Source organism: Temnothorax curvispinosus, unplaced genomic scaffold (assembly GCF_003070985.1).
Source record: "Temnothorax curvispinosus isolate PA1 unplaced genomic scaffold, ASM307098v1 QBEX01013599.1, whole genome shotgun sequence".
NCBI lineage: Eukaryota > Metazoa > Arthropoda > Insecta > Hymenoptera > Formicidae > Temnothorax > Temnothorax curvispinosus.
Window position 1 is genome coordinate 82184 of NW_020223379.1, and position 9531 is coordinate 91714.

The window sequence follows — 9531 nt, forward strand, 5'->3', positions numbered from 1 at the left end:
GTGTGTGTGTGTGTGTGTGTGTGTGTGTGTGTGTGTGTGTGTGTGTGAGGCGGAGGACAAGGGAAATTTTTGGGCTGCACATGCGCCGGGACATCTTTGATCATCTTCGTTCCACCAGCATCTCAACGTCGTCCGTTTTGGTTTCGCAGCTGGCGACGACACGCTTTTCCTCGACGTTCTCGATCCATCCCGGGATCTTCCGAAAATAAAATTATGATATCGAGACATCGAGTCGTCCAGTTATCGCGTAACGAAGAGATAATGGAACCGCAAGCGCACTCAAATTCGTCTCAATATTGGGCTCGACAACGTCGTTGCTACCATGATTATACATATAAATTGATCGAACGAATTGGAGCATCGCTGACGATGTCGGAGACGGAAAACGGAAGGCGAACCAAGAAAGTTATGAAAGTCACAAAAATTTGAATGCAAGAAAACATATATAAACGTTAATAAACAGAGTCGGATAAGATGAAGAGGAAGAAGCGCGTTTGCGCGCGCTTTTTGTAGTTGTCTTAAGTCATGGTTAAATAAATACTATTGGAAGGAATATCTAGTGGCAGGGAGAGATGACTTTTTAACCGCGGCGAAAAGACGGAAAGCAAGAAAAGGAAGTCGAGTGATGATAGGATACCTCAGTGTCGAGACTCGGATCGATGTTGGGCATCGACGGGGTCAGCGGCGGTCGAGACTCGGGACGGAACGAGAAGAGGAGGAGAAGGCGGGAGAAAGAGAGCAAGTGTATCCAAGTATATCGACATGGAAGAGAGACCAGAGGAGGAAAAGGAGACGGCGCGGTGTAGAAAGGCAGCGCATAATGGAATTGCGGCCGAGCTGAGCAACCGGCTGCCGGCTGGAGGGACCGACGTGGCGCGGCGGCGCCGTAGCGCTACGTCGCCGCCGTACTCGCGTCGACGCGACTTGAGGAATATCGATAAACGCAGCGGCAAGATATTCCTCCATGTGAATATTCCTCTCGGCTCTTTGACTCTTTGGCTGTTGTTTCGTCTCGTCGCAGCCATCTCCGAGCGAGCAACGACTAGTATCTAGGCACATGCAAACGCGCACGGGCGAGAGAGAAAATCTCGGCGCATTCGTAGCGAGATGTGATCGAAAATCTGCGCGCGAAAGATATCCCATTTTTTCACTTATTTTATTAACGATATAAGACACTTGACAATGTTAGGATTCTCAATAGTTAGGTTTGCGTGGCGCGTACGTTTGACGCTTTCTACTCTCGGTGTCCGTCGCGTGCGCAAGTATCGTTTAACGAAAAGATTAAGTCGCGACGTAGGACTTGAAACGAGAAATAAATATTTGCCACGCGAGGATAAATTTGATATCTCTTTCGGAGAATTGCATTTTTACCTATTAGTGACGTGCAAGAAAGTACTTCGAGTTTCGTATTTAACGTAGCGTAAGTCTGACGTATAGCGTATAAGCTTCGATTATTTTTCGCGCGATTAACGGCGCGACTCGAGAAGTACACGACCATGCCGTCACGAGCAACTATACTACGCGATATCAAATCCTTCGTAATGTTCCTTTCGAATAGCGAGTATCGCTACGACGATAAATAATAAATTTAAAAGTCGACAACTTGCCGATATTCAATAGATTGCATCTCGCTGCGGAAAAATATTTCTTCTTCCCTGCCTTCTTCTTTTCCTCTTAGTTCCCCCCCCCCACCCACCCACATCTCCCCCTCCCTCTCTCCACACACACACACACACACACACACATATGCATCCAAACTATAGGACATATAATGCACGCGACCGTCCTAAAGCCCCTGACAGACTACGGATTAAATTTAATCAATCAGAATATAGAAAACTGATTTCAAGTTTAGTGAACTTTACATTGATTGGTCAAAGTTCAATCCAATCTCAATCCCAATCTGTAGTCTGATACGGGCTTAAAGAGAAATAAATGATCTTTAACGACCTTATCTTATTATCGTCAGACACTTTGAAACTGGCGTATTTGCATACCTCCGGCTATTTTCAACAACAGGCGCTGTGGCATATTCGTATATACAGATAAACATAGACATACACAAATATACACAAACATATATGTCCTTTCTAGTCTGCCCTTTTAGCCCAGTCTTTTAATTTCATTTGTCAATTTATCTGCGTTATCTGCATGCATTATAATTATATGCATATAGATAATTAAATGTGATTAAGGAGAAAACATTAGAGAGAAAAAACCATCTTCCACAAATAAAAGAATCAAAGCAAAACGAGGAGGAAAAAAAGAGAAATGGAGAAAGTGCAGACAAAATATTTTGAGAAAATACCTGAAAAAATACATTTATTTCTGTCACACATCTCTCTCTCTCTCTCTCTCTCTCTCTCTCTCTCTCCTCCCTCTCTCCCTCCCTCCCACTCTCCGACTTTTCCCCCTTCCCTCCCTCTCTCTTCTCCCTTTCTGCGCCCTCTCTCTCCCTCTCTCTGCATTATTAATGTTATATATTCATTAAACTACTTGGAAGATCTAAAAGATATGATATAAACATCATAGCAACAAGTCGCAGTACACGACGAATGGATTTCACTGCGAAATTAGGGATCGAGTTGATTCCTATCCAAAGTAATCAGAAATCCAAACGTTTTTTGTCGAATTTACTTCATTAATATGACGAATCTTTCTACACATTCGTACATTCTCTATTACTATTAGAACTTACGCGTACTAATAATGTAATTTTGAATGCGGCGAAAGTCTCTCCATTTGCGAGAAATCAGGAGGAACATTTTTGCCATTTTGTTATATAAATATATATATATATATATATATATAAATATAAATATATATAAATAAAAGGATTTACACACACACACACACACACACACATTATATTACGTATATGAGTGTAAGCGCGTGCGCGTGCACGAAAGTTACAAATTCGTAGAATCATTAATTAATATTAATTAAAGCATTGTTATCTAATTATTACTAATGATCATTCGTTAGATATTAGAGTGAATGTTTCAACGCTGTGTTTGCCAAGATTTTCTTTTTATCTTTCTCGGCGTCTCGAAGCTTTCACGTTCCGATGTCACATGAAATATGTCTCTCTCATTTTCATATACCTATTATATTTTCACATTCTACCTATCGTTTCGAAAAGAATGAATTATCAAACGATCACATGTCGTCCGACATGCATCATAAATACGATGAATGCACTTTTCCAAACGATGGAACCGCATCACGTTCGTGTGATGGCACGCGCATCACATCTTACGCATATGTATATCAATATAAGGATATAGATAGGATATTATATATATATATATATATATATATATATATATATACATATATATATACATTATATATATAAAAATATAAATATATAAATATAAATATAAACATGAAATTGCGAGATTAAGAAATAGTTATTTCTACTACTCTAATAATTTGTCGCTTCTACGTGTGGTTGTTGTATAAAAAAAAAAGATTCATTGATTTATTACTGTTATTACACGATTATCATTAACATCAAAGACTACTACTATTACTGCTATGACTACTACTACTGCAACTATTATTACTATTGCTACTGTTACCATTACTCTACTATTACTACTATTACCCCATACTGCTATTACTATATAATTATACTTACTATATTATTATCATCTCCGTGTCGTCGCCGAGAGTAAAAAAAAAAGAAGCGATTTATTCTTTACCCTTGTCTATCAATTAATCGAAAAATCTGATTATATATAGGCTGCGACGACCGGTATAATCTTTTTTTTTTAACGTGACAAACGCCACAATCGACATACCCGTTCAAATGGATTAAAAAAAAATATATATATATATATACACGATAAGGTAACGCGGTCTTTATTATAAACGTTTATAAATACGAGTTTACGAATGTTAACGAAATCGATGAATCGAGTGACTAAAGTATCGATATATATTCTCATTTTTAGATATCTTTCCACACCGATTGAAAGCTCGGAGAAGCACACGTTCGCGCGCGCACGCGACGCACTGTTTAATGTTATGATTATTATTGCGATTATTATTATTATTATTACTGTTATTCGCATATTTAATACTTAATTCATACCGAAGGGATTTTTAAACGCGCGGAGAAGGACGTGTTTCGCAATGCTTGCATCAGATTTCTCCTTGAAAGTGGTTCGAAAATAATTAAAACTCATAAGAGCCCAAAATTAAGTACACAATGAAGTATAAATTATTGTATTATATTCGATTATAGCGAAAGGTGTAGAAGAGTGTTTGTACTTGTATCAGAAAAAAAAGTGTATCGGATTTCTCCGTCGGGTATAACGTCAAGAGTTTCTTCCTTTACAAAATCTATTGTAATCTCACACTCTGCATCTCCATGTGCCAGTAATAACGTGATTTTCGACGAGTTTATTCCGGATTTTTTCTGATATGGATACACGATACAGTGGCATAATCGACATTTGGGAGGCTCTTTTGAGCTCGATCCTCACCTCTATCCTTACTACATTTCTCTCTTTCTTTATTTCTCTTTCTCCGTTACTTCTTAATTTTCTTTACGTTGAAATCTCTCTCTCACGTTGAAAGAAATCTACTGAAAACGTTGATTGCACCACTGGCATGGTATATAGTATAAACTACGTACCTGTGTGTGTGTGTGTGTGTGTGTGTGTGTGTGCGCGCGTGTGTGTGTTCTGTGTGTGTGTGAGAGTATAATCTCCAGATTTCTCACATTCCGTAGCAGTTTGCTCATTTTCCAGTTTCTTGGCTCGCGTATCGTAATCTCTTTCTCCGCGTTTCTTCCAAGCGTGACGATCCCTCGTTGCCGTAATTAGCAACGCGTAATTAGCATCGTGTAACGAAGAGATGCGGCGAGGAATCTCTCGAGCTTTAATGTGTTCGACAATGTGTTTCGTCGTTGTGCTTTCTTTGTCTGGTTTGTATCGACGTGATGAGATGATTGTACTTGTACTCTTTATATGCACGAACGGTAGGTCTCGAGGGGACTAACTATACAAGGCTTTCGCGCAATTATATTAACATCACACATACATACATACATACATATATGCCGTAAGATTTAGTTATATCTCGCGTTTGTAGAAACGACACACGCATCCGAGAATACATGAAAGAAAACAAGATGCGTATATGGCTGCGCTCCCATTGACTCCCGTTTGTAAGTAATAAACGTTGTCATTATCAATAAACGCGAGTGTCAAATTAAGTATCAAAGTCAAGGTGTCCGGTCGACGCAACGCGACGCGACGCGACGAGACGGTACGCAGCTATACGATATCCTTATTACTTTCGTTAGACAGGTATGTCTTTATCCGATTAATTATCCTTTGTCCTCACCAATTCTTTTGTACTATATACCAATATATCTTTGTACGAGAGATATTGTAATCGAGTCCCGAGGTTCATAGTGAAATTTAGCGGGACGACAAAAGCGAAGCATATTTAAAAATTTTGCCGTGTCGTCGTCGTCGTCATTGTCATCGTCATTGTCATTCTTTCATTCTTTCAACCGAATGTTCGACCTGTAATTCGAAAGATCTTTGGGTTAAATGTGACTCAACTGGGGAAGAGAAAGAGAAAAACTGTAAAGCTGAACTGTACTCTCGAGAAACTACGATATATATTTCTTTTCTTCATAAAAATGGAATCTAGGCATGTGACACGTTGATGAGAGTTATCGATTAGCGATTATAAGTACTTGAGAGACTATGTGATGTAACGATGACAGAGATCATCTTAGGATTAGACGTTAAAATTGCGTGCGTATCCTGGGTGTGTCGCGTGTGTCCGCTTGAAGCTCTCTGATCACTCATTCTCATCGTTGCACGTTCCAAATGTCGCCTGCGCCCCTACGAATTAACGTACGATTACGCATACACGTGAAAACGTATTTCATCAATATTTTGAGATATTGGTTGAGATCGGTTCAACCAATTTTATCATCGATAAGCGATGATGACGGAGTCATGTCATCAGTCATATTGGACTATTGGAGGAACGATCAGATCGCGACGAGCGAGCTAGTCTTGCCGATGCGATGCCGATGCGTAGGACCAAAATTATCCGCGTCTCTCTCTCTCTCTCTCTCTCTATCTATCTCTAACTCGTTATGGCTTTTGCACACAGGACGCGGAAACGCTTGCCGCGCGGTAAGAAGCGACGCGGTAGCCAATCAACGTGTTGTTTTTCCGTAACAACCAAAAGTTTATTTCAATCCTTATCTTGTGGCATACGATATTTGTATAACGTTATATTAAAGAAATAAGAAAGAAGGCAAACAAGGATGGATATAAGATGGAAATAGCGAGTTTTTATATAGAATACACAAACGCGAGAAGAGTATATGTTCCGCAATATGTGTTTTGCCCACTTCGAAGGAAACTGAGAGAGAAAGAGAGAGGGGGGGGGGAGCGAGAAAACTTGCACGTCTGGCTGAGATTATCTCTCGAAAGTGTACGAACGTCACGTCTAAGAATCTTTTACCTAGTTTAAGAAATAATCGAACTTTAGGTGTGATGTGATTTGATTCGTCTTAGCTAAACATCCATTTTTGCACTTCTCTTCGATTGAATTAAACAAGCTAACAATAAGTGTGTAAACTTAATATATAGTCACTCACACGGCGAAAATCGCAAGACGATTACCGTTATTATTCTGCGTTTCTGCGATCAGCAGGAAAGATGGGATCGAATCCTCAGTTGTCATTGTCAGATAATATAGTAAATATTATTTCGTTCGTGTGATGTCCAAGTATTTATTACAGTAAAGTGTTCATTACGGTATTTCTGTATATATAATTATACTTTTTACGCGATACGTTTACAGATTCTTTTACAAAATGGATTTTATATAACGGAATTTTAGTTAGAATTAATTCGTTAAGGACCGTCTACAATAGCCGTAAGAGTATGCAGTAAGACGTAAGCAGTAAGTTACTGACTAATGGGATTTTTACAATTCAAGAATAATCAACTGTGGTTGGTCAATAACTTACTGGTTACGTCTTACTGCATTACTCTTACGGCTATTGTAGACGCGGTCCTTTACACATTTGTGATTCAATAATCCTCCTTTATTGTTAGTAATAATCAACGCTGTACTTTTTCCAATAGAATTCTAGCAAGGAATTTCATGTTATTTATAACGCACTTTTGCTCCCATTTGTTCGATATGAATTCAGAATTATATTGAAAGGAAATTAAAGGAAAAGCACGCTAGCGTATTATAGCATGATAGCGTTACACAATTACGTGTATTCGGAGCTCGCGTATTCACAATCAGCGTATTCAGAATCGATTCGGATCCTCGGTCTCGGCCGGATGTACGAGAGATCTCGAAAACGAGTCCTTGTACTTATTGTCAGACTCTTAATGCTCTCGTCACTTTCTTCGATTGTGGATTCTTCGCGTTTCAGGAGGACTAACGGCGATACGGCACAGTGATCAATGATCGAACAAGCTGTGACCCTACGATAAATGCTGGATAAATGCTGAATTGTAAAACTTGGACGAGAATCCATTTGATGAATACTCGCGTATTCTTGAATGTTCATGTTGATGAAGGAGAATAGTCCTCCTGCAGATGAAGAAACGCGCTTGAAACTTTTACGCTTTGTAACCATTTTTAAAAGTGAGAATTCGTTCGATTTCACGAGACTTTCATTTCTCTTAATCCTCTTTTAGTTTACTTACTTTTTGCAGGAAAAATTCAACTTGGTGACACGTCAACGGGTTATACAAAAGATTATTCATTTTTTTATTCCCCCCCCTCCCTCTCTCTCTCTCTCTCTCCCTCCCTCCCTCCCTCTCTCCCTCCCTTCCCCCCTTCTTTTTTTCTCATCGATTATACATTTTTAGTGTATAATCGCTAAATTCATTATTACATTATTGGATCTATAGATAAATGAATAAGCGGTCGACTACAATTTTGTTCTAATATTAAGGGAATTAAAAACGAAAGAAACACACATACACAGACACGGAGCCGATTTATGCACGGTCCACGCACGCTCCACGTACGCACGTCGCTCTTTGATCAAAGATTCTCGATTATCTTGGTCGTTTTTCGTCTATCTCCCTTGAGACTAAGGATTGAAATTACAATTGTTAATATATTATCAACCATGAATTTATCTCTAAATGATAGTAACTTTCAATTCTGCTCGATGTTTGAATCCGTTTTGATCTTCTCAGCTAATAAGCAACACATAATACTGCGTACGAAAGATTTGTTTTGTTTTTAACGAGAATGTAGAATCCTTACGTATGATGTTTATAGATTATTAGATTTTCATATACATCAATATCCTCGAGCGGTATTTACTTCAGATCTTTATAGACATTCTTATTGTTAGTCTTGGCGACAAGTTTTATGAATGAGATCAGCTTCGCGAATTGTTCGGGATATGATATATATGTATATATGTCGGGATAAAACTCTTGATCTCAATCGCATTCTTGATGTACCGCACATACCGATTGTCAATCTTCTTCCTCCGCTTATCAGTGACTTAACTCTGCAAACTCTGCAAATATTGATAATACGATTGATTCATTAAGCAAAGTCGTCTTTCCCTTCACATTGGAAGAAAAAAGATAAACTCTGAACTGTGCAGCCAGTTCAGCAATAGAAAACATTATGTACATTATCTACATTACGTACATGCATTACGATCGTATTGTAACAGTTACGAGCCGAGATTTGTCGTATATTCAATGAAAGTCCTTATAATACGTGATACGTTTGATGAAACTTATGTTAAATGAAAGCAGTATTTGTTGGAAAGTTAGGCTAGAGAAGATCAAAGACCGTCGATGATAGAACTTTATCGAGCTCTCGATAAATACAAATAGTCATCTGATTAGGCGTCCCATTATATGTAATTCAGGACAACAGCCTGCAAATGTGCGATCTCTTTTGTACGTTTCTACTACGATCGCTATAGCCTGATAGCCCGCATTGTTTTGATACATTTACAATTCCCTTGTAGTGGTCTCTAACGTTAATATCACGATCATTTACATTTTGTTATTAATTAAATTAGTAAAATTAGATTCTATTATTGTACGTGTGGTTTTACTTTGTCTAGTTATTTCTTTTCCGGTTTATATCTTTTTCCCACATCGTTGATTCGAAATCAACAAGTATAGGACGTGATGTTTCATCGTCGCTACACATTCGCCACCGGACGACTTGATTTTACGATACAAGAAGATTCTTTCACGTTTGAGATATTACAATCCAAATTCTTGATAAAATGTCATAATAATTTTGTTGCACTGTACATTTTATTACGCATGCGATGTAAACGCCATCATTTTTAGAATTCTCTATCAAAATCTTTACGATAGACACAGAGTGCGAGAGTGAGATTGAGAGCGAGAGAGAGAGAGAATGGGTGTGTGTGTGTGTGTGTGTGTGTGTTAAATCATTATACGTGACATTTAACGTGTAGATGAAAAGGATCTCGACACTGTTGGAATTAACGAGGGGAATGACGATACCGCATTA